This window comes from Aethalodelphis obliquidens, unplaced genomic scaffold (assembly GCF_003676395.1).
Source record: "Aethalodelphis obliquidens isolate GAN/ISIS:26980383/991018 unplaced genomic scaffold, ASM367639v1 scaffold34, whole genome shotgun sequence".
NCBI classification, from domain to species: domain Eukaryota; kingdom Metazoa; phylum Chordata; class Mammalia; order Artiodactyla; family Delphinidae; genus Aethalodelphis; species Aethalodelphis obliquidens.
In genome coordinates this window covers 8524910-8530909 of record NW_020837978.1, presented here as the reverse complement: position 1 = coordinate 8530909, position 6000 = coordinate 8524910, and positions in this window count along the sequence as shown.

Genomic DNA, 6000 nt, shown 5'->3' with positions numbered 1-6000 from the left:
AATAGACCAGATAGATTTAATTGATATTTATAGGACATTCCATCCAAAAACGGCAGATTACACTTTCTTCTCAAGTGCACACGGAACATTCTCCAGGATAGATCACATCTTGGGTCATAAATCAAGCCTCAGTAAATTTAAGTAAATTGAAATCATATCAAGCATCTTTCCGACTACAACGCTATTAGATTAGAAATAAACTACATGGAAAAAAAATGTGAAAAGCACAAACACGTGGAGGCTAAACAATACGTTACTAAATAACCAAGAGATCACTGAAGAAATCAAAGAGGAAATCAAAAAATACCTAGAGACAAATGACAACGAAAACACGATGATCCAAAATCTATAGGATGCAGCAAAAGCAGTTTTAAGAGGGAAGTTTATATCAATACAATCCTACCTCAAGAAACAAGAAAAATCTCAAATAAACAATCTAACCTTACACCTAAATAGAGAAAGAAGAACAAACAAAACCCAAAGTAAGTAGAAGGAAAGAAATCATAAAGATCAGAGCAGAAATAAATGAAATAGAAACAAAGAAAACAATAGCAAAGATCAGTAAAACTAAAAGCTGGTTCTTTGAGAAGATAAACAAAATTGATAAACCTTTAGCCAGACTCATCAAGAAAAAGAGGGAGGGACTCCCCTGGTGGCACAGTGGTTAAAAATCCGCCTGCCAATGCAGGGAACGTGGGTTCGAGCCCTGGTCCGCATGCTGCAGAACAACTAAGCCCACATAACACAACTACTGAGCCTGTGCTCTAGAACCCGCAAGCCACAACTACTGAGCCCGCGTGCCACAACTACTGAAGCCCGCGAGCCTAGAGCCCATGCTCCACAACAAGAGAAGCCAACGCAATGAGAAGCCCGCGCACCGCAACGAAGAGTAGCCCCCATTTGCCGCAACTAGAGAAAACCCGCATGCAGCAACGAAGACCCAACGCTGCCAAAACTAATTAAATAAATAAATTTATTAAAAGAAAAACAGAAAGAAATCTTCCAACAAATTCCAGGACCAGAGGGCTTCACAGGTGAATTCTATCAAACCTTTACAGAAGAGCTAACACCCATCCTTCTCAAACTCTTCCAAAAAATTGCAGTGGAAGGAACACTCCCAAACTCATTCTAGGAGGCCACCATCACCCTGATACCAAAACCTGACAAAGATACCACAAAAAAAGAAAATTACAGGTCATTATCACTGATGAATATACATACAAAAATCCTCAACAAAATACTAGCAAACAGTATCCAACACCACATTAAAAGAATCATACACCATGATCAAGTGGGATTTATCCAGGGATGGAAGGATTCTTCAATATATGCAAATCAATCAATGTGATACACCGTATTAACAAACTGAAGAATAAAAATCATATGATCATCTCAATAGATGCAGAAAAAGCTTTTGACAGAATTCAACACCCATTTATGATAAAAACTCTCAAGAAAGTGGGCACAGAGGGAACCTACCTCAACATAATAAAGGCCACATATGAAAAACCCACAGTAAACATCATTCTCAATGGTGAAGAACTGAAAGCATTTCCTCTAAGATTAGGAACAAAACAAGGGTGTCCACTCTCGCCACTATTATTCACCATAGTTTTGGAAGTCCTAGCCATGGCAATCAGAGAAGAAAAAGAAATAAAATGAATCCAAATTGGAGAAGAAGAAGTAAAGTTGTCACTGTTTGCAGATGACATGATACGATGCATAGATAATCCTAAAGATGCCACCAGATAACTACTAGAGCTCGTCAATGAATTTGGTAAAGTTGCAAGATACAAAATTAATGCACAGAAATCTCTTGCATTCCTGTACACTAACAATGAAAAATCAGAAAGAGAAATTAAGGAAACAATCCCATTCACCATTGCAACAAAAAGAATAAAATACCAGGAATAAACCTACCTAAGGAGGTAAAAGACCTGTACTCAGAAAACTATAAGACATTGATGAAAGAAATCAAAGATGATACCAACAGATGGAGAGATATACCATGTTCTTGGATTGGAAGAATCAATATTATGAAAATACTATACTACCCAAAGCAATCTACAGATTCATTGCAATCCCTGTCAAATTACCAATGGCATATTTTACAGAACTGGAACAAAAAATCTTAAAATTTGTATGGAGACTCAAAAGACCCTGAATAGCCAAAGTAATCTTGAGGGAAAAAAACGGAGCTGGAGGAATCAGACTCCTTGACTTCAGGCTATACTACAAAGCTACAGTAATAAGGACAATATGGAACTGGTACAAAAACAGAAATATAGATCAATGGAATAGGATAGAAAGCCCAGAGATAAACCCATGCACCTATGGTCAACTAATCTATGACAAAGGAAGCAAGGATATACAATGGAGAAAAAGTCTCTTCAACAAGTGGTGCTGGGAAAACTGGACAGCTACATGTACAAGAATGAAATTAGAACACTCCGTAACACCATACACAAAAAGAAACTCAAAATGGATTAAAGAACTAAATGTAAGACTGGACACTATAAAACTGTTAGAGGAAAACATAGGAAGAACCCTCTTTGACGTAAATCACAGCAAGATATTTTTTGACCCACCTCCCAGAGTAATGGAAATAAAAACAAAAATAAACTAATGGGACCTAATGAAACTTAAAAAGCTTTTGCACAGCAAAGGAAACTATAAACAAGATGAAAAGACAACCCTCAGAATGGGAGAAAATATTTGCAAACGAATCAACAGACAAAGGATTAATCTCCAAAATATATAAACAGGTCATGCAGCTCAACATTAAAAAAACAAACAACCCAATCCAAAAATGGGTAGAACACCTAAATAGACATTTCTCCAAAGAAGACATACAGAGAGCCAAGAGGCACATGAAAAACTGCTCAACATCACTAATTATTAGAGAAATGCAAATCAGAACTACAATGAGGTCTTCAATGGTGGTGCAGTGGTTAAGAATCTGCCTGCCAATGCAGGGGACATGGGTTCAAGCCCTGGTCCCGGAAGATCCCACATGCCGCTGAGCAACAAAGCCCGTGTGCTACAACTACTGAACCTGCTCTCTAGAGCCTGCGAGCCACAACTACTGAGCCCGTGTGCCACAGCTACTGAGGCCCGTGCACCTAGAGCCCGTGCTCTGCAACAAGAGAAGCCACTGGGATGAGAAGCCCGTGCACCACAACAAAGAGTAGCCCCCGCTCGCTGCAACTAGAAGAAAGCCCGCGTGCAGCAACAAAGACCCAATGCAGCCATAAAAAAAAAAAACTACAATGAGATATCACCTCACACCGATTAGAATGGGCATCATCAGAAAATCTACAAACAACAAATGCTGGAGAGGGTGTGGAGAAAAGGGAACCCTCTTGCACTGTTGGTGAGAATGTAAACTGATACAGCCACTATGGAGAACAGTATGGAGGTTCCTTAAAAAAACAAAAGTAGAACTACCATACGACCCAGCACTCCCACTCCTGGGCATATACCCAGAGAAAACCATAATTCAAAAAGACACATGCACCCTAGTGTTCATTGCAGCATTATTTACAATGGCCAGGACGTGGAAGCAAACTAAATGCCCATCAACAGACGAATGGGTAAAGAAGATGTGGCACATATATACAATGGAATATTACTCAGCCATAAAAAGAAATGAAATTGAGTTATTTGTAGGGAGGTGGATGGACCTAGAGTCTGTCATACAGGGTGAAGTAAGTCAGAAAGAGAAAACAAATATTGTATACTAACGCATTTTTGTGGAATCTAGAAAAATGGTACAGATGAACCGGTTTGCAAGGCAGAAATTGAGATACAGATGTAGAGAACAAACATATGGACACCAAGTGGGGAAAAAGGGGGTGATGGTGAGGGGACGTGGTGGGATGATCTGCGAGACTGGGATTGTCCTATATACACTAATATGTGTAAAATAGATAACTAATAAGAACGTGCTGTATACATATATTTAAAAATTAATTAATTAATTTAAATTTAAAAAATGAAGTATATGGGAGGATGTGTATAGGTTATATGCAAACACTATGCCATTTTACATAAGGAACTTGAGCATTCTCAGATTTTGGTATCCGTGGGAGTCCTGGAGTCACACCCCAAGGATCCAAAGGACAACTGTATATAATATATGGCCATACTATATATGTGTATTTTATATATATATATATATATATATATATATATATCTTAACTTTTTATTTGAAATAATTTCAGAGTTACAGAAAAGTTGCTAAGATAGTACAAAGATCTCTCATACTCTCTTTACCCGGGTAAAACAGATTTTAACATTGATCCACATGTGCTTTATCATTCATTCTCTCTTTATGTAATTATTATTATAATTTATAAATATTAATATAATTTATATAACATTAATATTAATATAATGAGTCGGTTACATACATGATTCCTCTTTACCCCTGAACGTACCAGTGTTTGCCTGAGAACAGAGATACCCTCTTATGTAACCACAGTATAGTTATCACATTCAAGAAATTTAACAGTGATGATATTGTTATCTAATCTACAGTTCATAAAATATGGCTATAGTGTATCCCAGAAGTCTTAGTGCAGCTTTAAGCTATTTAATGTTTTAATAAAACGAAAAATGTTCTACTCACTGCAGATATCATTCATGAGACCCTTCCTACCGATTTATACTAAAAACAAATCATTTGCTCCATAAATTATTTATTGATCTAGCTATTTTTAGTTTGTTTATCACCTAGCACTGAAAGCTTCTAAATACCTGTTTATAAATCCGGGAAGATATTCTGACAATCCTGCGGGTGTCACGTTGATTTGAAAGATGTGTTATTTTATTATAAATGCAATTAAACAATAAGAAGTTCAAAAGGTAAAACATAGGCTTTAAAGTTTAAGCAGGATTTGGGCTTCTGGGGTACACAAGAATGAAAATGTGGATTAGGAATGTTCTTTATGAAAATTACCCCAGTGCCCATAAGGCTAGGAAATGCACAGTTAACAGCCACACCAGAACCCAACAGCGAGAGTCACTAACCAGGGTACAGAACCATCTTGTTCCAATGTTCTTCCTTCTTAAAGGGAAGGGGAAAGTGATGTTTTCCACTAGGAGGGTGTGTGTATGTGTGTGCGTGTGCGTGTGTGTGTCTGTAGTCATTTCATAATAATGTAACACAGAATTGTAGCAATACCACCTACTTACCCTCAGGCACACTGGATCTTACCTCCCTTTCTTCAGAGATGTCTTACCAAGTCAGGGCTTCCCCCCAACAATCAATCACTCTCTCTCTCTCCCCTCCTCTTTCTCCCCCTCTCCCTCTGTCACCTTTCCCTCCCTCTCCATTGGCTTTTCTCCTTATGACCTGGAGCCTACTCAAGTCTTTCCCCGGGAGCCAAGTCCAGGTACACCTCACCTGGAGCAGGCTGCAACGGTGGGTGTCGTGCCTTGGGGGAGGTGGAACTGGAACGTGCAGGGTCAGAGACAAGGGGCCGAATGGACACATGAGGAAGGAGCTACCACGTGAGGAGAAAGTGAGGCCTTCAGTCCAGAAGGAGAGAGCCTGGGTTGATGGGAGGAAGTTAAAATTAACTTTATAAAATCCCCCAGGGAGAGATAGTGTATGGGGAGAAACAATACATCAAAGGACATAAATACATTTCTGGCTAGTAATAGCTATTTGCTAAATGTCTTATTGTCTAAAATAAACTCTCACAGCATAAGAGTTTACTTTTACTTATTTTCAGTGCCTTGAGCCCAGGTAGTGTCCTGATAAGAGACATTACAGAGAATTCCCATCTGGCATTCCTTCCCCCAATTAACTAGCTTTAAAAAGAAGAAAGGGAGAAGCTACAAAGGGAATTTTAGTTTTCCAGCTCTAGGCAAAAACTGCCGGGTTGGGGTCAATTGGTTTCACCTCCCTCTGACCGTCTTCTTTGCTTGGGAGGTAACTGGGCAGATTGGGTTTCAAAAAGTCATACTCCCAGAGCCAGTCCAGGTGGCTGCCT